We start from the raw sequence: 27,140 nt of genomic DNA, 5'->3' as shown, positions 1-27,140 counted from the left end.
GACTTGTTGTCCAATTGGCCTCCAAGGCACTGGGAAAAAGCAGTAAATTCCTGCTCAGAAAGTGCCCTCCCTTTGTTTCAGACAGTCACAAATGTGTTGTGTGAACCACAGAGCTGACCTACAAATGTTCCTAAGGCATGTGGATTGGGGTGGTGCCCTGTCAATTTGATGCTGTGGACACAACTGAGATTATGGGTTCTTCTGTAAACTCTTTCTCCCTTTAGCCCTTCTTCTTTTGTTCACTACTCTCACTGCTTGATGGATTTGTTCTTCTTTGGAACTTTATTTTTTTTTTTATTTTTTTAAAGCAGGTTACGCATCTGTTTTTCTGATAGTGTATCTCTTTTCTCCAGCTTTTAGCTGAAGTTTCTGCTAGAGAGACTGAGTCAATGATTTGGCCACTAGATTGCTCTTGCCAGATTTGTTCCTTGCCATCAAAATAAGACTGACAGCATGTCTCTGTGTTTTTTCATTTAAGAGAATGGATCTTCCTAGCTAACAGAACCCTAAGCAAAAGGGATAGTTTTCCTGTGAACAATGTTTATGTATATGAAATTATTTCATTCCGAAGATGTAATTAAGATCTTGCTTTGTGGGGCCAGGAATAATGTTGTCAAATTTTTAGTTTGTTCTAGCACTTTAAAATTTAGCATTTAGATTTATTTATTTTATTATTTTATTTTTTTTCCAAAAGATTAATGCAGAGTTGTAGACTAAATAGTTCAGTACATCCTATTTACATAACCTTTTTGCTGGGCTGGATTCCAGATTTTCTTGATTTCATATGTTTTATATCTCCTCAAGAGAGATTAATTCTATGTTAATTACCATATTAGGGTCAGCTAAGTTAACAAATATGGTTTGTGATTTACGTAACTTTAACAGCACTTTACCTGGTAGCTTTTTAAAATAAAATGTTTGACTACATTCGGGAAAGATTTTTTAAGAACCTTTTTAAAAAAAAAAAACTTTTTTTTCAAAAAAAAATAAAATAATGAGAGACTGAGAAGCAGTCTACTCTAGTCACTGGCTGCATTTCTAATTTTCCTATTTTAGAATACATTAGAAACTCCCCAGGCTCTACTACTAACTGCAGTGGGAGATTATCTGGGTGTACATGTACACACCTCCACTCAGATGTCTGAATATGGAGCTGAATCCCATATGAAGAGGTTCTTTAAATATTCTCTGTCATTGCATGGTTATATGTTCCTGATAGTCAGCTCTTGCTCTTTGTTTCAATGTTGTCGTCAAGTGTGTTTTCCATGTTGACTTTGAACACCATTTCACGAGTAGTCAATGTAATCTTTATACCATGGCATTACTAATAGTTATACCATGACTATTTTGTATCACATTTCCCTGTGTCCCTTTGTGTTGGTGTTTTTCAGCAGTGGTAGCAATCTGCACTACTTGTGATTTTCATAATTTCATCCAAAGTCCAAGAAATATTTCTGTGATTGTCTGTACCAAAACCACCTTGATCTCATACATTTCACTCAGGTGTTATAAAGCCAATGAATTCTTGCAGACCTCAGATGAAGTATGGATGTGCCCCACTGGAGAACCATAGTTTTGCTGAAGCAGGGTCTTCATCCTAATATTGATCCTCCTGTGTTAAAAGCTATGTAAAGCTCACTACAGACTCAAAACAGATATGCATTCAGATTAATTTTTGGGGAGGCTGATGCATTTTTGTAGATAGGTTAACACACTACAGAAATACAGGTTGCAACCCCTTTAAACTATTGTGGCTCAAACTCATTACCAGAAACACTGACCCTGTGGGAACCTGACTTCTTTGTAAGGCACTTTTCCCCTGTCTTTCATAAAATCCAGTTCTGCTCTACCTTCCTACTGGAGTTGGTCAGGTTGCACTCATATAAGCAAGTGCAGAGTTCATTCTGTGCTGATTACTCTTTATTGAAATTTCCTACATTTAGTCTTTAAAATAATCTCCCACTGTTTTATTTAGAATCTGTTTTTGTAAAAAAATCGGCTGTTTGGCTATTCTGACAGACAGATGCTATTTAAAAGCAAAAATGGTAGAAGAAAATAGTATGAAGATCCCAGTGTAGATTTGTCTCTGAAGCAATAAACTCTGACCAGGTCATAGTTGCTTCCATGAACTGTCATGCTGTGTGCAATGTTTAGTATATATTTATTCTAGTATGTAATTGTTTTAGTATATTTTAGTATATAATGCTTCATTGAAGCATTAATGATTTTGAAAGACTCACTGTCTGCCTGTAACCAGTGGTATGCATGAGAGTTTCATAAGTGTTTAAAGAGATTCCAGGTCTAGGAAAATAGAAACATAAAAAATCATGAGACTGCAGTGGGGAAAAAAAGCAGGTTGTAGTTATTTGTCATCCAAGTACTTCAGCCAGTTTCCCACACTGTCAAATCCCAAGGTATCTTGCTAAATATTGGTTAAAGAAAACGCTTATGGGATGAAGTGAGAATGGATGGTAAGCACTCATGGAAAGCTGTTCAATACCAGCAAGCTGGAGCACAAAAGGCCTGGTATGATGGAAGAAGAAAGTACTGGGAATAGCATAAGAAAAATACTTTCTGAAGTACTTTCCTGGGATTCATAGCTCTCATGCATTTCGTTTTAGCCTTTGAGCCAAGTGAGTGCTATTTGTTCCTTTTTTTTTTTTTCATAAAGGGAGTAGAAACATAAAGAAGCTAAATGACTCATCCAAAGTCAGCTAGAAAATGTGTAACAACACAGGAAAAAAATCAGATGTCTTTTATCACAAGGTTGCACAGTGTTCTTTCAATCATTCTTCCCCTTTGAGATGTGAGCAGAGTGCAAGGCTATTTTGTGTTGAATAAATATCTATGCAAGAATGGGGATGTGATATGAAGTTTTGGAAATGATACGGTGGCTGCGGGAAGCACAAATTTGAAAAACAGATCAGGTTTGCTGTGGGTCTAGCCAAGAAAAAAAATGGTGGAGAAATCCAAGTGGTAGCTAGCTCAGGTCTAACTTCAACACGCTGTTTGGAGCTAATAGAAATGATGGTTAGAGTGACGTTTTGTCTCTTGACCAATTATACTAGCTGAAGTGACTAAGAGGAAAACAGGCAAAATTCATAGGCAGATAAATTTTTAATGTTTCATAAGAGTTTCCAGCCTTTATGTTGTTTCCTTTGATTGGAAATTAGCTACTGAATTCCTTCTGAGCTCTTACTGGCATCCATGAGTGACAGCAGTTACTCTTCGCTATATATGAAAATCCACAGGAGACTGGCAGGTGATGGACAGATTTTAATTTCATTTCTTCTCAGCTGAGTTATGAAAATGTGATATTTCTCTGCATAAACCTCAGAAATTTCAACTCATACAGAATACTGAAACATGTCCCTTCAGAGATCAGGCAACCAACCTCAAGCAGATATATTTTATCTACTGTCCAAGAATAGCTGAAACATTTCAGTCTTCAATAGCATCAAACAACTACACGATGCCTTGGAGATCATCTAATGATGATGAGGAATGTAGTTTGTTAGACAGCTCTTCTGATCCATTTGAACTGTATGAGATAAAAGCTCTTATGCATATAAGAGTGGAATTTTTCAGTGGAAAACCACAAAGTGACATTCCAGACACAGCAAAGCACTGTCATAAGTCTCACTATTCTGTCCATAACAAATATTTTCTTTGAATATTTTTTTCTCTAATGCAGATAGTGAAATGAATGGCTAGAAACAACAACTAAGCTGAAAAGGTTAAAAAAAATTAAAAATTCCAAACCCGTAAAACCGTAATTCTGTAACAGGAATCACGATTGTTCTGAGATTTCTGCTGATTTTGAGCCATTCTTGGAAGAGAAAACCAAGGAATCCAGTTCTGATGGGGCTTGCTGCAGAAGTCCAGGCTTTAGCAGAAATGCACCTTGATGTCTGACTGGTTTTGCTTCTGTAACTTGTTTCAATGCTGTTCATCTTTGTCAGCATCATTAAACTTGAGGGTGCCCTTTTTGGGTTTGGATTTGAGCCAGCAATTTAAAAGGGTGCTCCTTCAGCAGCAAATACTAATGCTCGAAGTGAGAGATGAGACAACAGCACAGTGACTGGCTGCAATTTGAAGCATTTTCAGTACAAATGACAAAAACACTTAAAACCGCAGGGTCTGCTTTTCAGTGTTGACATGCACTTGGCATGTTTGTACAAGTCTTCATTCACCATCTCTCTGTGCTTCAAATAAGCACTCAGGATATTTTCAGACACGCTGTGGCAGAGGATGAGCTCAGATATGGAAAAAACCCCTGCTATTATCAGGACTGTTGCAGGGATTGCTAGCCACGCTCATAAAAAAGAGGAATATGTTCTTCTAGAGGTTTAGATTTAGCTATTAGATATCATCATCATCCAAACAAGAAGCCTGGAAGTTATATAAAGAACTGCCCTGTATTTGCGGTATGTAATTCAGCGGGTGTGTATAATTTAGTGCATGTGTCTGTGCATATGCACGCACACATGTTGGTAGGCATATGTCTTCTTTCAGTCTAGAATAAACATATTTTAAACAAGCATCAGCCTCAGCCACAGGGTTTCTTTCCTTCTAGTGTCTGTGGTCTGTTGACTAAGGAAATCCTTCACTAGTGGTACATCTTCATAACTTGTTTACAGCTAGGTACTTAGAGACTGCATTCCTGTTGTGGTTTAACCCAGATGGCAGCCGAGCACCACAAAGCCGTTTGCTCACTCCTCCCGCAGTGGGATGGGGGAGAGAACTGGAGGAAAAAAAAAAAAAGTTGAAACTCATGGGTTGAGATAATGACAGTTTAATAGGACAGAAAAGGAAGGGAAAATAATAATAATGGTGATAAGAATATACAAAACAAGCGATGCACAATACATCGCTCACCACCCGCTGACCAATACTCAGCCAGATCCTGCGCAGCACCAGCCCCCTGCTCCAGCCAACTCACCCAGTTTTATTGCTGAGCAAGATGTTAGATGGTGTGGGACATCCTTTGGCCAGTCTGGGCCAGCTGTCCTGGTTCTGTCCCCTCCAGCTCCTGGTACACCACCAGCTTCATTGCCGGCAGGGCAGCACGAGATGCTGGTAAGTCCTTGGCTCTGTGTGAGCACTGCTCTGCAACAACTAAAACATCGGTGTGTTATCAGCATTATACTTATCCTAAATCCAAAACACAGCACCATATTTACTAGGAGAAAATTAACTAGCTACTAGGAGAAAATGAACTCTATCCCAGTCCAAACCAGTACAATTCCTTAACCCTGCTGAGGACTAAAAAAGAAAGTACTATTTCTTATTGAAACGTAGCCACCTCTTTGCAATGAGAAAACAGTCTGATCTGTTGACAGGTGGAGAGGAATGAAGACAGACTTCACAAAATGAAGCATGTAGATACCTCCCATGTGCACTTCTTGTGGCAGTAAAGTGTAATAATCCACTCACTACACTCAGCTGGAGTTTTATGTGTTGCAGAATATAAAAACTTTATATATTTTAGTGAGATGATCTCTGGGAAGGAGGGATGGGAGCTGTTTCATTGTTTTCAGTAGCTGACTGAGTATAAAAGGATTAAGAATTTAATTATGAATTTACCAAAAACTGAATTAATTTGGTACTTCAAATTCAAGACAGCTTCCTGGTACTTCATCTCTCATCTTCGCTAGTTAAATGCCTAGGCATATATCACCATGTTTGTACACCAGGTTGACACAGTATCTGATGTCCAGGCTAAACCTGAGCTTTCTTTACTGAAATGCACTTACTGAAGCATCGATAGTGGATTGTTGGTTCTGAGGTTGCTAGATCACATGCAGTCTATTGCTGAATATTGGCTTTCACATACAAAATAAGCTGCAAAAAGGAAGAATTTACCTTGAAGTTTTCTAGTCTTGCGTAACTCATCAAAACAAGAGGCAAAATTTCTTTAGGGTTGAGAGAGGACTTTAGCATGGGAAAAGAGAGAAACAACTTTTTCTCATCCTGTAAATAATTCCATTGACCCAGGTTGCTCAATGTATATGCAGGCCAACAAGGTATGGCTCCTAAAGTCAATTTTCATGTGTACCAAGGGTCTAAGGAAGATAACATCTCTCACATCTTCCTGCTGCAGCTCAAGCTGGGCCAAGATTTGTGTTTCCCATAACCCACTGTCATGGGTTGCTGGTCTTGGGATTTTGAAGTGGATGACTAGCAGCTATTTTCATTCAAAAAATCATGTTTAGATGTAAGGGAAAAGTTTAAAGGACTCGAGACAATTCCTCTAAAATCTTCAGTTATGGTCTGGTACGTGCATTTTGTGGTAGCAGTTTGTCTAAGCTGGACATGCAGTAGTCATCTTCCTCTTATAGAAGATTTTGAGACTGTGTACATTCTCAGATTCATACAATCATAGAATGGTTTGCGTTGGAAGGGACCTTAAAGATTGTCTAGATCCACCCCCCCTGCCATGGGCAGGGACACCTCCCACTAAATCAGATTGTTCAAAGCCCCATCCAGCCTGGCCTTCATATCCTGCTCAGATTTGCTTTGCTCCCATTTGACCTCTGTGGTAATATTATTCAATAGCTGACTGCAGATTATAGATCTAAACTCTTGGATGGAGGAATCATCCATATGTCAGACGACACCTGCATTTTTATATTTCCACTATCCTTCTCCACCTATTTAAATAAATAATTTTTTGTCCTTTCTCTTTTCTAAAAAGCTATTTTTAAATAAATGCTCTCCCACTAGGATGCAATGTAAGTAATTAACTAAGCAGAAAGTTTTTATATCATAAATCATGATAATATTAAAAGAGAAGCTTTCACATACCGGTGAGTCGCACGATATTTACTCTATGTGAAAAAAGACAAGTTTAACATTTTGTTCTGCAGTCTGCAGCTCTTATCAATTTAATGTCCAGTGATGACTGTTGATAGGAAAGCAGCAGTACACTTAAAAATCCTAGGAGAAGGTTATTGCCTCTTGACCACATCACAGACGCTTTCAACTCAGTTAAATGAATAAATGCTTTACTGTACACACATGAAATTGCAGAGCTTGCTCCTTAAAGCAGTATCAAAATTTGTCACATGCAGGTGCACATTAGTTGAAATGGAAATTTATGCAACATACTGGTTCTCTGCACATATAGTAGCCTTGTGTACGTTAGAGTTTACGTGACCATACATTTGTTGTGTAGTTAAATACCTGCTCTAATGAGCATGCCTGGCTGTGCTCTGTTGTAAAAATCATCTTTTATTTATTAAATGAGAGCAGTGGTGATACGCTGACTGCACAGAAATAGATCATTGGCGCGTGTGTTTAGAATAAACACCAGTTCAACTGGCTAAATGACTTTGAACTACTAATGGGAGATTTTTACAATAAAAGATATTAGCTTCTATTGTTCCCGCAATTTAGACTATGAAAAATCCATTGAAATGTTAATCTCTGCCATGACCACTGCTGGCTAACAATTGTGTTTATGTCCTCTTAGCAACATTAAATGGCTCCTAAAGCAGCTATATTGGCATTTCAGGCTCTTCCTGGCACGAAAATTATACAGTGGGATGGGAGTGGGTTCTGAATTGGTGGGTTGTTTCAAAAAGAGGATGTACCACAAATATTATTTGTTTAATAGCTGTCTGAAAAAGCAGATGTGCAGATAATGTATTGAGCTAAATGAGGTGTTGAAAGGGTTAGGCATTTGCTTGCGCGGCACATGCATACTTCACTAACAAGACTTCCAGGAGGGCTGTTTACAGGTGGTTTTCAGTAATTATTAGTTACTTAGATTATTAGTGACTTGCTGATGTTAAAGTACCAGTGTGCTTTATTTTAATGTACTTTGTTTTGTGGGCATAGGGGCTGATTTCCAGATGAGCTGGGCTTCCACAAATTGCAGCTAATGGGAGCTGCAGGTGTTCAGAAGATCTTTAAAGAAGAGGTGAGCAAAGAGACTTCAGAAAATCTCTGATTTGCCTGCAGTGCTGTTGCAGCTGCAACCCCCCGCCTCCTCCCACTTCTGGAGTTAAGTAACATCAAGTGCTCAAGTGCCATCCGTGAGATTTTAGGAATTTAAAATTCTCTATTTGGGTGGTTTGATTGCTAGAGAAGACTACCCAAAGTAGAACTGAATCTCCCGTTTCCCAGGAGAGAGCTCTGCCAGCGATGCAGAGGGTTTTCTGTTTTAGAATGGGTCTTTCTTGATTTATTTAAATTTTCCTATTTTGTATTTTAAAAATTAAACACTAATGAGAATGGGGTTGGAGCCAATGTCTCTTGCATGCCCTCCAATTCTTTAAACCCCACTTGAAGAGAAATTTTCTCTGTGTAATCAAATTTTTGGTTATTTATACACATTGGAACATGTCCACTGGGGGAAAGCCAGGATGAGGCATCCTAGAATTTCCCCCAATTACAGAACTGTAAGGATGGTGAGTACTGGGCTACCTGCTGTAGTTAGGGGAGAAGTAGAATATCAAAGTCAGCACTTCGCCTCTCACAAATGACCTAGCCACTGGGACGAGGAGGGACACTCTTTTTCTTCTCTCCTCTTTTTTATGAGATATATCTTGCTTTTAATAAAATTCTCTATCAGAAGAGAAAAAAAAGTTTCACTTACCGTTTATTTTTATTTTTTTAATAATCATATGTGTTTGCTATTTATATGAATTTATTTTGGGGAAGGATAGGGTGATGAAAGGAACAACGTTTTAGTTTAAGCTGATCTTTATTTCACTCAGCCAGTGAATTGCATCCTCTTCTACGTCTTCTCATTCATCCTCCTTTAGGATATTTCTCCATGTTCAGCTATTTCACAACACAATTGTTAGAGAAAACACAGGAAAAAGGTGTTGATCCTTCTGTTGCAAAAGCCAACCTATGGATGTTAGCAGCGGAGGAAACAGTACATTTCTATTTAACACATTTATTCTTTGTTTTGTTTTGATTCCAGGGCATGTACAGTAGCTAATCCTCCCCTACAGTTTTAAAACAGAGTTCTACCAAGTAATGAGATGGCAGCTACTAGCCAGCATGTTCAGCTTTCACCGTCTCTCAATATGCTTAAAAATTGGTTCAAAATGTAAACATAGAAAGTCATATTACTGTAATGAAGCTTTTTGGATAGGGCTGACCCTATCTGACTATTCGCTGATTCACATATTGCTGTGCTGTGTGAGTGCAGGTATACGTTTATGATTGCAGCCCCGACAGACTCTTTCTCTAAGTCTGCCTTATACCAACATCACTGGGTCTTTCACTCCCATTTCTTCCACTCCTAGTATTGCACCCCAAATTGTCCCCAGGTTGACCTGGGCAACTCAAGGTAAGGAACAAAATGGGTGCTATGAGTCTACAGAGCTGCAGCTCATCCTCACCCTGGGCTTCCCCCCTTCCCTCCTCCTGCTCTGTGTGTGTGCACTGCTTCAGTTACCCTTCTGCACCAAAGCAAGAAATGATTTGGGTGAGTCGGTACAAGCTGTGAGTCTCACAGTTGTGAGCAACTCTGCGTAGGCATTTGCCAGGGGCCTGCTATTAAAGCTCATAGCGCTGCAGAGCTTCCACCTACTTCCCTCTTGAGATACTACCTACAGCCCGTTTAGTTTGACTGATTGTTCTTAGACTGTGATCTCAACTTTGCAGAGTCCTGGGCTATGAGGAAAGGACATCATGGAGGTGGATCTGATAGCCCTTGTAATAGCACTTGAAGATTATTTTTTCTTACAGTTGTGACTGCTGAGTTACGTGTTGAATTTTTGCTCCAAAATATTCTTGCTCCTAAAGACAGGGCCACAATAGCTCTGTTGATAGCCTTCTTCGCATTTGATGTCTTTCCCTACATATGCCCAGAAAATATGTCCCTTCATGGTGTCCTCCTCCCATTTATCCTCCTGTAGTAGCAACACAGATGTGTAGTCTATAATGCCCTGATTTAGCTATGTCTCTTAGGAGGATCATCCTTATGCTGTAGGTTTACAGGCAGCTTTAGCAGGCATCATGATTAGATTAAGCTGCTTGTCACGACATGACTGCACAGGACTGCAAAACTTGGTCATCCATTTACAGACTAATTTTAGTTGGAAGAGACCTCTGGAGATGATCTGGTCCTACCCCTGCTCTAGGCAGGTCTGCCTTTGTCAGGGTGATCAAGGCCACGTCTTGCTGAGTTTTAAATATGTTGGATGGACATTCCACCACCTCTCTGGGCAACTTTCCAGTGTGCAACCGCTCATGTAGTGAAAAATATTTTCCTTACATTTGACCATAATTTCCTTTGCTGTAGCTTATGTCCATTGTCATCTAAGCAAAATAATTTGGCTGATTTCATCAACGCCGTCTCACACATAAGGTGATTCTTTGTTTATTTATGCATTTCTCAATTTCTCAGTGAACAGAAAGTATTGTTGTACAGAAGTTCATTTATTTATTTTCAGAAAAGAAGGACAGCATTTTAACATCATGGATTTAAGCCGCCTTTTGTGTAAATCTTGGGTGCAATGAGTGATGCCCATTAGAATACATTTGTAAAAGAACCATAGCTTCTAGCAGGAGGGGCAGCTTGACGACTTTGCCCGTATCAGTCAGGATAACAGAGAGGCTGGTACCATGAAGAACCACTTATTTTCAATTGTTGAATACCCAGTCCTATCACACTCGCTTAATTCCTCATCTGTGAGCCAAGCAAGCCTAATAAATTAGATTGAGGATGTTGATGTTAAAATAGCATATGTTCAGAGATACTTAGGTAAGCAGAGAGGGAAGTGAGTGAGGTATCTGACTCCGCAGAGCTGTTAAGAAGGTGAGAAGTCATTCTTGTGAAGGGTCAAGACAGGAGTTCTTTAACAGATTAAGGCAACTGGTTTTGAAATGTCACCACAAATCTTATACATAATGGTGCAGGTTTGACCCTTTCTAAGTGTAATTGAGCATAGCTCCATTGAATTCCCTGTATCTCCGCTAGATGCCAGATGAGCATCTTGTCCTTAGTTTATTTTCATGTTCATTTAGTGCCTGCGGCACAATGATATCACAGTTGCTGTGCAGGGAATAGACTGTGCTGAACAAATATCACAGCTCATACTGGAGGAAGAAATTGTGATGAAATATTTTCATATCAGGAAATGCTGTTTTTGTCAAAAAAGGTAGTAATTGTACAAGAAGGTGTTGATTGTGATGAAATTTTGCTTTGAGGAAAGAAAACACACACACACCAGAACTGACACATACTAAAACACATCAGCAATGTCCAAATCATCTATTTTAAAAAATGGAATATCAGAAGTTTCTTTTCATTCCAAAACAAACCACGACAAAAAGCCACAACAGATTCTGTACTTCTCTTGCTGTTGGGAGTGGGGTGGGAGGGATGAGGGGGATGAGAGGGGGCATAGGAAGGGGGGGAGAGAGATAAGAAAAAATGCAGGGGGAAAAAAAAACAAAAACAAAAACAATCCTCCCAATATTCTTTTACTGAAACTCTGCCATGGGAAATGTCAAAATTTGACAACAATTCTGATATATAAACCAACCTTTAATTCTGAAAGTGACCTAATATTGCTTTTGTTTGGGTTCTAGTGTATGAACAGCATGGCCAGGGAGATTTCTAGCCTTTGCTTTCTCTTCTTGCATCTCTAAACATACAGAGAAACTTGGGCCTGCAGGAAGGACTGACCAAGAGGTACTTCTTCCTGGAGCTGTACTCCATGCTTCATAATTCCATTGCAGGTTCTCCATTTATCGAGAAATGATCATTTATCATTTATATACAAGGAATCAGAGACTAATTTAGGTTGGCTTCTAGAAGTCCTAGTCCAAATCCCCGCTTAAAGCAGAGCTACCTTCAAAGTTAGGTCAGGCTGCTCAGGACCTTGTTCAGCTTTGAGTATCTCCAAGGATGGAGATCCCACAGCCTCTCTGGTCTCTTGCTCCTCTGATCAAAACGTATACATGCATGCACACAAAAATTTCTGTCATTAGTCACCTTGATTTTGACCTTCAGAATTAAATCATTCTGTGCTTTTAGAGATCTTCCTTTAAATCTTTAGAAATTAGAATGTATGCGTTTTTATTTTTGCCTTTTGTAACAAAAGATGAATATTCCTATTCCATTTGTGCCTGAGATCTAGAATTTTAAGAAAAGAGACAAATATTTAGAAATAAATATTTGGAAATAAATCAGGTTTTTACCATCTCTCCTTTCCCTTCCCTTAATCCAGGATGTGGAATTTATGACTGAAGCAATTAAGTCTTTGGCAGAAAATATCTCCAGGTTAAATGTGTAAGTAAAAGGCATCACAAATGCTTTCAGTTTGGACAGTTATTACAAAGTAAGACAGGTTAATATTTCCCTTTAAGTTTCAGATTTTGGCTGAGTGGTAAAACAAGCAGAACTTTGCTAAAAACAGTTGAGTCCTCCCTCTTGATAAGAAGGGTCTTGGCATCTCATTGCAGGTTCTTAACAACTTTGGTAAATATTTAAAGCGTACAGATTAAAAATTAATACAGCAATGATCCCTGGTGAAATGAAATAATTGAGCCTCCAGGCACCACCATCATAATACAGCTAATTAGAATAATATCAGAGAAATGCAGACCAAAGAACAAACTTCTAATACTGGCTCCATAGGACATTATAATCCATTGGTCTATTTGGGGTACTTTGATCTTTCCTCAGCTGCTGGAAATATCTAAGCACCAAAGGAGACACTGGAAACAACAGGACTGATAAGGTTTTCCACTTCTGTGCATTTTTTTCTTCACATTCATGTTATCTGCTTTCTGTTGGAAATTCCAGGTTCTTTTTTAATGGTTTTGGATTTTGTTCCACTTTTCTTCCTTACATGAAAACTTAAACATCTCCAGATGTGGGAAATGCAGTAGCTCCATCCTTTGGCGCAGCATTTTCCCTTGTTCTCAAGTAAGCATCAGGCTACCTTTCCCTCTCTCCTCAAAAATACTGTCAGCACTGGGGACATGCTTGCCCTGGTACCTGCATGCAGGAGGAGAGACCTGTCTTGTTCTGCCACGGTCCCGCTCCCCACAGCCCCATGCCTCCAAGCAATTCATCGCAGCAGAGAGAGCGCGAGCCACCGGTGGTGTCAGCCCGCATCAACCAAAAGGAGGATGTGCAGCGGGGTGCTACAAGGGCTGTTTATCCTTTTTGCCATAAAACTCCCACTGCTGTAGAGGTTTGCAATCCGCTCACAAACTGGATTTTTTTTTTTTTGGTCCCTAATTCTTTCTGATTGCAAAGCCCTGCTGCCTATGATGACCTTGACTAAGCAATAACTGGCTTGTAGTAAATATCAATAAATACTTCATTTCAGCAGTCCAAGTGACTTGCCCCATGATGATTTCTTCTGGCTGCTCTAGGAATTCGGTGGAGATGTGTTTCTGCTCTTCCTGCAGCTGGGAAAAGCTGAGGAGAGACTCCAGAAGCAGAAAGGACCAACCCTCTGCTTCCCCGAGCCTGTTGAAGCAGGATTTCTGCTTAAATTAAGGTGCTTTTCTTGTGTAAGATGGATGCAGTGCTCTGGAAAGCTTTGTCTCTCCCACCCCCGGAACCTTCAGTCTCATCCTTTGGCTTTTTTTTTCTACCGTGGCAACATTCTTGCTGTACAGTCTGTTAAATATAGGATGGGTTCGGCAGATAACTGAACGTTTGTTATAGTAAATGAGGCAATAAATGTCTGAGGTTATGATGAGCAGAAAAGTCAAGGTATTTATCAAATTGCCATGGGAAATAGCTTTGCCAAGCGTTAAGTAATAAACTTTCAATTATCATTTTTATACTCCTACTGCTGAATGTTTTTCAGATCGGATTTGCTTTTGTTGGTTCAAATAGGGTGAGAGGTGAAGTCGTTTTGCTCTGTGAGCAGAGAGATGGATGTCCCTGTGTGTGCGTATGTGCTCACAGATGTGCCCGTACATTCTGTTTTGTTTGCTGGTTTGGTGGTTCTTTTCCTTTTTTCGCTTGTGGGCTTCTCCCAGCTCTGGATTAACGGACACGCATGCTGATATTGAGGATTTCAGGATAATCCTTTAAATGGCTCTTAGAAAGGTACTTACCTATAGATTCGAAAAGACGATTATACTTTGTTATTGTTGCTGTTATCACTGTAGTATCATCCTCGGCCTGATCTGAACTCCCCAGCTGTAGACCAACTTCTGTCATCTTTTTTGTGATAAAAGAGAGGAGGATTTACCCTCTGCTTGGCACCTGGTTTGACATGCTAACCACTGAAATGCAAGCTGTTTTTAACATTCACTTTGTCCTTGATTTCAGTGAAAGTCAAGTGAAGCCTACATGAACTTTCCTGTAGAAGCAGAATTTCTTTATCTGTTGGTAAGGAAAAACACCCAAGGAAGAAAATCCTCAAAACTGAAATGGGTAGATGAAAGGAAGGGCTTAAGGTATTTTCTTAGAGCATAAAGAGATACTGAAAAGACAGTGAGAAATTCTTGCAAGCAACAATTAGGAAACTAACAATGAACAAACCCAGAAATTTGTTATGCCATTGTATCATATGCCATCAACAGTACATATGTACCTTAAATATGGTTTAATTTTCTGTGTCTTCTGTTTCAAAAAATGTAGAAAGCAGAGCAAGAGTCATCACAAAGATGGAAGAGTTCCCACAAAGAGAGAGGCTGTAGACCATATTCAGCTTGGGGAGGAAGCGACTGAGAGCCAGGGCATGACTGCAGAGGGCTGGAAGGATGTGTAAGGAGGAGGGGGGCTCCGTGCTTGTTTTGTCTCTCGTGGCCTCTGAAAATACACTGTAGGCCTAGAGGGACCTTTAGTTTGATTGTTTATGAATGTGCTTGTGGCACTGGGGCTCTGTTCTCTACTTTTCTCCTGATTTGCTCTTAGCAAACATTTCACTGCCTACACATAGTTTTAGAACAAAGATGATAATGTAACCCAGGGGAGTACGGAGATGAAGCACTGCTAAAGTTTCCATACGATGGGCTTTGTACAACTACTAAGTTTTGCCACTGATATATTTTCCCTGCTATTAGGAACAGCAATGAAATACAGGGTTCCATAAGAGGGTCTTTATGCGTAAATGTTCACAGGTTTACTCAGAAGAGGCCACACATGGTCAGTTGGTACTGACATATCCCAGAATCACTTTAACCAGGCTCCAACATATTCTGAAGCATGGAAACAAATTTTTCTCCTCTTCAGTTTTCCTGCTCTCCCCGTCTTATTTTTGTATAGTGCCTTTGCAATTTTTAAGACCTGATGTATCTGGAATCAGCTCCAGCACCTGGCTGCTTAGCCAGCAGCTCGCAGGCTAGCCTCGTAAAAGCAGACTCTTTGAAAACCTGTTTGTTAAAAAGCAGGCTTCTCACGAGCTTTCCAGCATGCTGAATTCCCACTGAAATCCAATGTGTTCTTTTATATCTCTGAAATAGCTGGTGATTTCAGAGGGAGTCTGTGATGTGCGGGTTCTGTAGAATTACAACTTTAGCAGCTGTAACATCACTAAAAGGTTTTTTTCAGAGAAAGACCGTGTCGTAAATGAGGTGTTCAAAGACTGAAAGTTCTGGCTGCAGCTTGCTAACTGTGCCTGCTGCCAAAAATGAGACTCCCCAGGAAAGTCCTACTCTCTCCATATAGATGCTTTTTCTTTTAAAATACCCACATTTTAGAGAGTTTGAAAATAAAGGACACCAGAGAGGATTTTTGTTGGCTTCTAAAATGATGGAATTTAAGATGATGAGGTCCCTGATAGATGAATTATTGTAGTTAGATCTGTGAAGATTAAGGATGCTGTCACACTTGTGTTTCCCCTGTCCCTCTTTGGGAAAGTTTTGCCCCTCTAGCCAAGGAGAGGAAAGATGGGAGATAATCTGTAGTTCAGAGAGCAGATTATTAGCTGAAATATTGATGAAAGCGGTCTTTTGCTAAAGAAGCGTTTTGAATACTCCCAGCACACACATCTTCTGCAGCCTGTGCCCCAGCAGAGAAGCTTCTGGTGGAAGGCTGAAAGTAACAGACGAGGATCTCTTAGAGCATCAAGACTAAAATTGTCAAATTCAAAGCCAGGAATTTAAATGTAGGAGTTGCAGTGTTGAACCAGATAAGGCGTAAGGTGGGGAGATATAGCAGTAACCGTGCTGGCTATGTTTAAGTGTCTCCCCTCTGATCTTTAGGGTGCTACTTTTGATCCCTCAAACCCTTTTCCCCTACAGACTTTTCAACCAGCATTTTAGATTTGGGGTGAAAGTACTCTTAGTCGCTGCATTTGGGGTGAAGTTTTGCCTTATGGACTGGGCCACTCAAAAGGACTTCACCAAGATGTATGTTTTGAAGCTGCCTTGTCCCATTCAGCAGAAAAATAGGAACAAGGATGCTCAGCCCAGCCAAAATGGCGTTGGTCAGGACTTGTACAGGTTGCAGGTATTGAGATAGCTTTGTCAGTAAAACCTTGGAGAAGGCACTGGATGGGGTAGAAGAATTTCAGGAAGAAAAGGTTGGTTCATGACCTTAATTTTGTCATAGCAGGGCTTTAAATACTTGAGACATTTTCTACGTCTGGAATTTAAATATCTGAGAATTTTGAACTTTTTGGTATGCCAAAAGATGCCATAGAAAACAAATTGGAGTTTATTTTCTTTGCAGATGATTCTATAGGTGCAGCAATCGGGATAGAACAGAAGCTGAATCAAGTTGATTTTGCTTCAAAAGAGGTTGTTTCAGACTTAAACTGGCATTTTATTAAGTTCCAAGGGTTAATTACGTATTGTTACTCTGTGTCTATGGGGCTTATTAAAATTGGTCTTCTGCCTCAGACAGGTGCTTTCAGAACATAAATGGCAATCATATCGGAGAAATACAAAGCAAAATGAAGAAAGTGCAAGTTTTATGAATTCTTACCCTAAACAGATTCTTGTCCCTTTTTTCCTCTATATGTCTAATAATGGATCCATGAAATGTTTTTAAAATCTAGAGGTTAATTTTAGAATTGTTTTGATCTTTTCTTAATGCTGCTGTACGGATTTGGCTGAGGAAAGTGTATTATTTGTTTCAGATCACCATTTCAAATTTGCATTGAGCTGAAAGGATCAATAATAAATTCCAGCTCAAATTGTGAATCTTCTGATGCTTTTCTAAATGAAATCCACTGTTGTGTCAGGGATATTTTTATCCCTCTGACACAGAAATCATGTTTTGCAGAAGCCTCGGCTGCAGAAATAATGCGTTATTATACAAGAACGGAGAAGGACAAGTTATTTTAAAGATAGTGAGAAACATCCTCCCATGGTATAAGAAGGCAAAAGACTCTTGATCTCAGTCAACCTGTACTGATATGCACTGGCTGAACATCTGATTATGATGAGAAATATTGCAGATACCTTGTTGTTCAGATTACCTGCTATTTGATAATTAATGTTCTTTGTACAGTGTCAACCCACAAACCCATTCTGCTTGACAGATTCGTGAGAGCACTCTTTGTAATATTCAGAGTTATTTGTACCTTCTGATCTTAACAGTGACATGTAGTCATATGCAAAATTTTTCAGAATAGCCATTTTATTGCTTTGGATGGGAGCGGGACCTTTCCTGAAGCAAGTTTTATTGATGGCCAAATTCAGAATATTTCACAAGGGAACTGCAGAATTTAAGCAATTTTTTAATGGCACAGACAGACATTTTTTTTATGGTTTAGCATGTGCATGAAATAAGATTATGTGCAATGAGCAGATCTCAGTGTAGTTCATCTTATGGCTGAGTGTATCATTACTTCCTCCTTGCAACTAGAAACATGTTTTCACTGGTGTGAACGATAAACAAAGAAACCAATTCCAACACAAGTCATTGCAAATTGTTCTATCTAAAGGAGAGAAATCTGGAAAGGGAGGTAAATGTCAAAGTCTACACTGTGCCAGAAGGGTGTGTGTGACATTAAATGTATTATTTAGCTTGCAAAGATTTTACTTCTGCAGTCCTGAAGCTGCTTTTGAATTTAATAGATATGGTGTCAGAGTTCACATGATATTTCGGATGCTCAACATCAGATTTATGTGAAAAGCTAGATCACTAAATTAAGAGTCTTTTGCGCTCTCTAGTGCACACAGTGTTGCTGTTGATAACATCTTAACAGTGACCTCAAATGCAATTTTGGAGTAGGAAGAGGGATATAGTGCTTTCTATTTTCTCATTTTTCTGATCTCCATGAATAGGTGTTTAACACTCATCGACAGAGTAAGAAGCTATTCTGTTGACGACAGTGTGACCAGAATTTTACCCAACATCGTTACTCTTACTGCAATCAATATATTCCAGGAATCACTGGGCTATTACTCAGTGTGTGATGTTGTCTTTGCTGCCAAGATTTTATCTCAGAAGACACACAGATGGCATGTTTCTGCATATAAACACAAAGTAAAAAGTGCTGGAGCAGCATGAAACATGCTCCTCCTGCAACAAACCCGGCAAACAGGACTCTGACTCAGCCAACACAGACTCTCCTTTGCAGGATCAGGGCATGATTCTAGACCGGGTGAAATGTAGATTTCATGAAATCCTTGGGTCCACTACTTACTTTTATTTCTTGGGGGCCTGCATGTCGCTTGGCTGCTCTGAAGCACAAAACACGCTCAGGAAATGCTCTGCCATCTTCTGTCTCTGCAGTGAGGACATCGTGGAAACACAACTACGTTTTCCTTATGACAGAAGTTGTGAATAGCTCGGGTTGCCTGTCTTCATCTGGTTCATAGTGATATTTATTCAAATGCAGGAGAACAGAACATTTCACAATTTGCTATTTGCGGCCTGATGAATTCATGTGCCTGCCATAGTTGTGCGTTCTGTCTGTTTTCCTAATTCTCAATGTTGCATGAGAATTGCATTTTATGGATGTCTGGTTGCTAATAGGAGGATGAAATCTGAAATCCGTGATGAATGTTTACTCAATACAACAAGTTCAAGATTGTGATTAAAACTCCAAAGGCCCGGTTGAGGCTTTGCGCCTTAATATCACACTTTTTTTTCAGCTTTACAGCTTTTTTTAAGAGAGGGATCTTGTGAGGCACTGAAAACTGATCTTGATGATGATAACTCAAGTTAGAGAAATAAGCCCTTATATTTTCTTGTCCAGAATGACAGGCCATCACTCCTGGGGAAGAAGTGACTTGCTGCTTTGTTACTTTGTTCTAACAATAATTCACATTTCTTTAACCCAGAGGAGCACCAAAATGCTCTCCAGTATGCATATATTTCATTTCTTTCTGTAAGCTGAAGAAAGCAACTATTTTATAGCAACAAAACTAGAAATAGGATTGAAAAAGGCAATATGGCCATGGAAAATTTATTAGCCAATAAATGTAATTCCCTAAATTGGGAGTTATCTGAGGGGCAGTGGCATTTCTGCTTGTGAGTGGACAGGGCTTAATTTCATAATACAATGCCTGTTGCACTTTTTTTGCTGTTATTTAATCTTATCTTTCCTTTCCATAGAGTCACTGGAAAATAGTAAAATATAAAGACAAACAAACAAAATTCTATTTAAAATTACTGTTAGTGATTGAGCTGAGTGGTGCAGTTGATAGGCCAGAAGGAAGGGATGCCATCCAAAGGGACCTGGACAGGCTGGAGAAGTGGGCCCTCGTGAACCTAATGAGATTCAACAAGTCCAAGTGCAAGGTGCTGCACCTGGGTCAGGGCAATCCCAGACAGGAGGACAGACTGGGAGAAGAAATTGAGAGCAGCCCTGCAGAGAAGGTCTTGGGGGTTCTGCTGGACGAAAGGCTCGACATGAGCTAGCAGTGTGTGCTCGCAGCCCAGAAGGGCAACTGCGTCCTGGGCTGCATCACCAGAGGGGTGGGCAGGAGGGGTGGAAGGTGATTGTCCCTCTCTGCCCTGCCCTTGTGAGGAACCACCTGGAGTGCTGCGTCCAGGCATGGGGCCTGCAGCACAAGAAGGACATGGGGCTATTAGAGAGGGTCCAGAGGAGGGCCATGAAGATGGTCAGAGGGCTAGAGCACCTCTCCTATGAAGACAGGCTGAGAGAACTGGGGTTGTTTAGCCTGAAGAAGAGAGAGCTGTGGAGAGATACCATTGATATCAATACTTAAAGAGGAATTATAAAAAGATGGAGAGTGACTTTTTTTTTTTTTTTTTCACAAGCAGATAGTGATAGGACACGGCGTAATGGTTTTAAACTAAAAAAAATAAAAATAAAAATAAATGAAGATTTAGATTAGATATTAAGAAAAAGTTCTTTACTATGAGAGTTGTGAGGCACTGGCACAGGCTGCCCAGAGAAGCTGTGGATGCCCCATCCCCGGAGGTGCCCAAGGCCAGGCTGGAGGAGCCTTGGGCAACCTGGTCTGGTGGAAGGTGTCCCTGCCCATGGCAGCAACGTTGGAACTAGATGACCTTTAAGGTCCCTTCCAACCCAAGCCATTTTGTGATTCTATGAACTGATGTTCATACGTGAAGACCCTATATCAAAGTTTTGGATCAATTTTTAAAGCCTTTTATTTATTGTTGTGTTTGAAGCATACTCTATAGTTTAAAGTTCCATTTAGATGCTTAGAAACAGTGGTTTTTTGTGTGTGTGTGTTTTGGAGAGCAGTGAGATATATCAATCTAAAATTTATAGTTTCAAATGCATCTTAGGTACCTAAAGATAGGTATAGACGTTTAGTGATATTTCTGAGAGGCAGGTGTCTAGTTCTTGATCTCTACCCACTTTCATAGAAGTGGGATTTCTCATCTATCTTTACGAAGTGTACACCAGAGATGAACACCGAGATTCTCCTGCTAGTCTGTGGAGATAAAGGGTGTGACTCATTTCAGTGTAAAATGGATGTAGAAAAATGGGTCAAAGGAATCTCTTTCTAAATGTGCCTGCTTCTTTTTTTCTCCACTTTGCTAGACAAGCAACCCATATGTAGCTATAGACAATGTAAATACCTAGAATAGGTGAGATGAATTTCACTTTGAGAATGGAATGCATTCCCACAGTGAGACACCTACATTCAGGTGTTAGTGCACACAAAATATATATAGGTCGAAGTGTTTAAGCTCCCATTACAACCAAAAGAGATGCAGTCACTAAAGGGGTGGAATGAGTTCAGCTGGGTGACGGTTTCAGGGTAAGCTCAACCACTGTCTTTTTTTTTTTTTTTTTTTTACTTTTGTAGGCTTAGACAAAAGATTGTTGCCTAACTACCTGTGTGATGCCATTTGAAAGGCTTTAGGATGTCTCATCTGGTCTTCAACTGCTGCTTCAAAAGGCAGCAGAACTCCCCTACATCATGGGCCAACCTCCAGTTGTGCATAGATGTCTTATTTTATACCTATACATGATATCTCTATGTTTAGGCATTGGAATTTCACCCGAGGATCCTAATTGGTATTGAAAAATAGAGCTTTAATACTTTCTTATCTAGTGTCACAGGAGAAAATAGTAGCAGCGTGACATTCTGGTTTGAGTCTGCAAAATACCCCAAATTACCTTTTTCTCAAAGTAGTTTATGTGGATATAAATTTTCAGGGGTCAAAATGAGAGGTGAAAACGCCATTGCTTCTGAAAAGGTAATAAAAAGACCTTGGAGGCTTTGTTTGTTTGCACAGCAAGCTAGTGTCTAAAAGAGCAAGATGCAAACATGAAACTAGTTTCAACCCTGCTGGCCCATCATCACTTCTGTCGTAAGTTCTGCAAACCAAATAATGCTTCTGAAGAAAACATGCAAAATTTTTAACTTCAGCTAGACCCTATACAACAGAGGTAAAACGAGGTCATAGGAAATCCAGTAAATTTACTGGATTTGTGTGCCATAAATATTCATTGTGTTGTATAAGAATTAAAAACAATGGGAATTAAGTTATTGATTATGGGACACCAGGAATGATTCATCTGTTACCAAGAATCAGGCTATGAAAAATCAGCAGGAACAGTGCCGACATCTGTGCTAAATATGCTTGAAAATGAATATTCACATGATGGGGACTTTTACTTAGATGTTGATGTACCTATTTTTGCTTATAACTTTACGGATAACTGCATCCTCTTGACTTCAATTTCATGTACACCTCGCCTTCTTATTTGGAGGCTGAGGAAAAACCCTGTGCTTGTTTTATTGTTGATGCTTGATCTGTGCTCTGCATTCATGTCTTATCTTGCTCCAGAAGCTGTTAGCGCCTCTCTTAAGATGAGTCTTCATTCTTAAGAGATCTTGAATGTTCTCCATGTGGTGTGTAAATAGAAGGAGCTCAAAAATTTACCAGGGTCAGGATTTGGAGGCTAGTCCTCTGCAGCAAATTCAGTTACTTAGAAGTAATATCAATGGCTTTCAAAACGACATGGTATTTCAAACTGGTAAGCAAACGACCTGACAAGTCACAGTGTGCCAGAGGAATAGTATTGTCTTTCAGTTTGGCATAAAACTAAAAACTTAGCTGCTTCTCCGTGTTTGCTAAAGATTCCTGCTCTGAATAAGAATTGCTTAATCCAAACTGCTGTCCCAGTTTCTTCTTGGGCAATGAAATTTCCTCTGCCCACAGATAACCTCTCTTGCTCTGGCTAGGTGTTCTTTTCTTACCGAATTCCTGGCCTGGAGTACAAGGAGCTGTTTTGTTTTGTTTTTCAGCACAGTAGCTTGGTTTGTGATTCTGCAACCACAATGTTGTACAAGATATTTGTGGTGATATATATTTTCATCAAGATATGCTTGTTCCCGGAACTGCATTCCATTAGTGAAATAGGATCAGAGAAATAGAAAGGATACTTTTGCTGGCTGCAGTTTGGTCTCAGGGAGTACATGGTGCTGGGTGATTCACTTCATTTTGCTGTGATTATCCCACACAATGAAAAGGTCTAGCAGGAAAGCTTTTGATTTCATTATTTCTTTTTCCAAGTAAATTTATACTTTTCCATTTTTTTTTCTCCGACCTTCCAACCTCAGCCATTCTGTGATTCTGTGAAAGAGTCATATTAAACTTTCTGTCCTTAGTGAAAATATAGGGTCCCAGTGTGTGTGCTGAACAGCTCTGGTCTCAGCCAGCCACTAGTGCAGTGAACCCCCTTTAGAAAGCAGCATGACCTCAGAAGCCCCATTTGAAAGGGAAAAGTTTCTCCACTGCCCACGCCTCAGCGGGAGATTCTTGCCTGGGTGTAGAGCTGTTAGCAACACAGTTCTGTCTGATTTTGGCAAGAAGCATCTCCTGCTGCCATCTGCTAAGACCCTTGCAAGCTGAGGACTATGTCTGAATGGCAGTCCCTATAATTTCAGTGTATAGGGCCTTGATTGTTTGAAACCAGCTCATTTGGACACTGGTGCCAATGTAAATTGTGGCAGTATGTAGTTCATTACAGGCTGAAAAAAACACTGCAGAAAAAGAGCGCGTTTTCCTGCTCTGCATGCCATGCTGCTATCACCAGACTGCTATCTGCATCAGAAACGTGCAGTTTATTGCTGGTTTATGTACATCTGCAGCATGCCATGGGCACCGAGTCTGCTCACACTTAATCAATTGTTGGGGAATTTTTATTGTACCCCTTGAGGCGAGTTAAACACGCGTTCGTGCTTAAATATAAAAAGATGAAATGAACAATGCATTGGACAGAGTCCCACCGCCATAAGCAGATCTACAGGGAGGCTGTCAAGATATGTTGCTGCCCAATTCCTCCACTTGCACCTTCACCAGTTCTGTGAGCATCAGTATCAGGCACCTCAGCCCAGTTTTTGGTTCATGCCCCAGCACCAGTTCTGCTCAACAAAGGTGGCTCCTGAGCACTTGCATTCCAGGATTGCTGCATGACAGTGCTGAAGCCTTTCTTTCCTCATCAGCAAGGGAAACTTGACTGCTTACATGAAGTCTTTCTGCCTCTGGCCTTCCTGCTCACAGCCAGTTTAACCCATTTTCCAGTTTGACCTTCTTCCCTTCAGGACAGTTCATTCCTTGGTCACAAATGAGTATTGCTGAGCAGCTGCAATTTTAATTTCCCCTTTGTATTGCAAGGAAAGCAGAACTTCAAGTGACACGAGGGGGGCATGGCAGGATGGAGGTACTGGCAGATCAATTGCTGCTCTTCTAGAAATCTCCCTGTCTGTGTTCCCCCCTGCAACTTCCTTGTCTAAAAGTAATTGGACACAGGAAAAGAGGATTTCAGGGAAATTAACAGCCTAGAGTTGGTTAGCTTTATCTTGTTATCTCCTTCCTCTTCAGGCACTGTTCACTGTGCACCCACTCAAGTAAGTGTGTTAAGGGCAACAACTTACGAACACAACACTTAGATGCTTTGGAGAATTAACTGATTCACACCATGTGATGGGTTGCCAGTGGCCCTAGCTCTTCAAAGGGAAATCCAGCTCCTTCTCCAATTGAAACTCAAGAGCTCAGCATCCGTCTTACAAACCCTTATGGATTTAAGAAGGGTCATTAGCTCCATGAGATGACTGAGCAATGTGCTTACGGTGCGACAGAAGATTTGTCAGGCAAAGCTTGAGGGACAGCTACACTGAGAGGCTGGAATAAGAGCCAAGGTCTCCAGGAAAAATTACAGCCTAGCTGTGCAGAGCCATCCTTCTGGTGAAGTTTACCAAGATGCTGGCCTGAATTTGAGAAATAAAGGGTTTTCCTGTTGTTTTGATAGACTCTACTAGCTTAGTAAGCAGCTTATTCGACAGCTGTGTTTCAGGCCCTGTTTTGTTAGTCCCGTGTATAGCAGTGGCTCACTTGGCCCTTTTCTTCTTTGTCAGAGATCAAGTAGCGCCGTGACAAATAAATCAACCTTTTCCTCTGTTTGTAAACCACTTAATTTAGCTCTTGCTCTACAGCAAAACCTGGTGCAGTTATTTATATCAACATGGCCCCAAGCACTTAAAACAAGTCAACATTCTGATTATGGCTCTGCATATTTTATTGCATATATTTATATCATGATGCTCTAAACCAGCACCTGTTCCTCCTCTACCACATTCCAGTTTAATAGTTACTGCCTGTCCAAAGAACTATTGTGATGGAAACTGGCCTACAGATTTTTATTTCTATAGTGGTGAATGTCCTTTGGAATACACGTTTCAAAGTTCTCATGAAATCTGTTGAATATTTTAAAACTGCAGATGGCTATAAAAAAGGCATTTATTTATTTATTTGTGAGGCTGAAAGTAAAACATCATGCTGTACTAATTTCTGTACTGAAAGTATTCCCTCTCGCAGCTGTACCAGGACCATAGTTCTTCTGATGTTCCTCCGATGGTCCCTCTCTGTCCAATTCTCCCTCCACCACCCTTATCTTCTCCCACCACTGTCCCAGCCTGTGAGCATTTTTGGTGGCAACAATCTGATCCGCAACTGCTTGCCAACCTTTCAATGCTTTTGTCTTGCTCAGTGTGTGAGACCATGACACTGCCTGCTGTGCTGTTGTCTTTTGGTCCAGCAATGCAAATATGCAATTCAACAGATCCTTATGAGCATCAATAATTCCTCTGATTCCATGGGAAACCTCAAGACAGGTGTCAATGTTTACTTTGTTAGTAATTTCAGAGAAGTTAATTAAATAAAAAAGGTTGTGTTAAGAGCCTTTATTTGATCAGACCTTAGACCAAGCAATCAAGACATAAAAACAGGCTTTATGAGAACCTGACTTTTCAAATACCTATAGATTTACCAGCACAGAGACCCCTCTTCTTTCTTGGCATCCTTTATCTCCCTCTTTTTAAATACATGCTATTAGTGTATCTATACAGACTCATACATTTTGCTTTTCTCACCCTTTTCACATGTGATTCTGTAGATATTCAAAATCCTGTTCTTATTGTATGTGCAATCTCACTATGAATGACATTCATCTGACTAGATGTGGATTTGGATCACAAGGCTACACCTGAGCAAGTCAGTTTTAGCTCCCTTTTTATGGTCAGCACAGAATAAGGTGTTGATGGTCACATGAATGTTGTTGACTGCATTTGCCAGACCTCTATTGACTGTAGAGCGACTCTAAACACCTCATACGTATGAAGGAATTTCTAGTTAGTGAGATGAAGCTCATGGACAAACATCTTTGCTTAACAGCCTTCACAAACAAGGATAATTTGTGTGATGAGTGTAAATTATTTGGAATCATAGAATTGTGGAATGCTTTGGGTAGGAAGGGACCTTAAAGATCATGTAGTTCCAACCCCCTGCCATGGGCAGGGACATCTCCCACCAGACCAGGTTGCCCAAAGCCCATCCAGTCTGACCTTGAGCACCTCCAGGGGTGGGGCATCCACAGCTGCTCTGGGCAGCCTGTGCCAGGGCCTCACCACCCTCTGAGGAAAGAATTTCTTCCTTATATCTAATCTAAATCTACCCTCTTTTAGTTTAAAGCCGTTACCCCTTGTTCTATCACTCCCCTTCCTGACACAGAGTCCCTCCCCAGCTTTCCTGTAGGCCCCTTTAGGCACTGGAAGGCCGCTGTAAGGCCTCCCCGGATCCTTCTCTTCTCCAGGCTGAACAACCCCAACTCCCTCAGCCTGTCTTCGCAGGAGAGGTGCTCCAGCCCTCTAAGCATATTTGTGGCCCTCCTCTGGACTCGTTCTAATATGTCCATGTCCTTCTTGTGCTGGGGGCCCCAGAGATGAATGCAGTGCTCCAGGTGGAGCAGAGTAGAAGGGGACAATCATCTTCCTTGATATGTTGGCCACACTGCTTTTGATGCAGCCCAGGATATGGGTGGCTTTCTGGGCTGCAAGCACATATTGGCAGCTCATGCTGAGCTTCTCATCAACCACCACCCCCAAGTCCTTCTCATCAGGGCTACTCTCAAACCATTCTCTGCCCAGCTTGTTTTTGTGCTTGGGATTGCCCTGACCCAGGTGCAAGGACCTTGCACTTACTTGGTCTTGTTGAACCTCATGAGGTTTGCACAGGCCCACCTCTCCAGCCTGTCAAGGTCTCTCTGGATGGCATCCCTTCCCTGCAGCATGTCGACTTCACCACACAGCTTGGTGTCATCATCAAACTTGCTGAGGGTGCACTCAGTCCCACCGTCCATGTCACTGGCAAAGCTGTTAAATAGTGCCGGTCCCAGTACTGACCCCTGCGGAACAACACTCATCACTGATCTCCACCTGGACATTGAGCTGTTGACCACAACTCTTTGAGTGCGACCCTCCAGCCAATTACTTACCCAATGAGTGGTCCATCCATCAAA

General features: G+C 40.6%; 1 protein-coding gene and 1 long non-coding RNA gene across 14 annotated transcripts in view; one reads left to right on the top strand and one right to left on the bottom strand.

Annotated features, from left to right (window-relative positions):
- The window catches only part of FAM135B (family with sequence similarity 135 member B), a 262,573-nt gene that overhangs the window by 82,892 nt on the left and 152,541 nt on the right, over positions 1–27,140 (top strand). Inside the window, exon 3 of one of the 13 annotated variants that reach the window (XM_080578512.1) lies at positions 7,843–7,924. The exons of 9 other annotated variants lie outside the window; for them this stretch is intronic. The gene's annotated coding sequence lies outside the window, so the exon portion shown is untranslated. Of the gene's footprint in view, positions 1–7,317; positions 7,925–12,237; positions 12,260–13,833; positions 14,705–27,140 lie in introns of those variants that run through there. 3 more of the 13 variants (XM_080578511.1, XM_080578505.1, XM_080578504.1) reach the window with 3 other exon arrangements.
- On the bottom strand, positions 3,099–5,213 carry LOC308188952. The gene is made up of 2 exons (XR_013945898.1): positions 4,943–5,213; positions 3,099–4,744 (listed from the first exon to the last, which is right to left on the bottom strand). It is a non-coding gene; the product is annotated as an uncharacterized lncRNA (long non-coding RNA).

This window comes from Anser brachyrhynchus (assembly GCF_964034855.1).
Source record: "Anser brachyrhynchus genome assembly, chromosome: 2".
NCBI classification, from domain to species: domain Eukaryota; kingdom Metazoa; phylum Chordata; class Aves; order Anseriformes; family Anatidae; genus Anser; species Anser brachyrhynchus.
The sequence above is the reverse complement of the archived record's forward strand: the minus strand, read 5'-3'. Positions and strand labels throughout refer to the sequence as shown.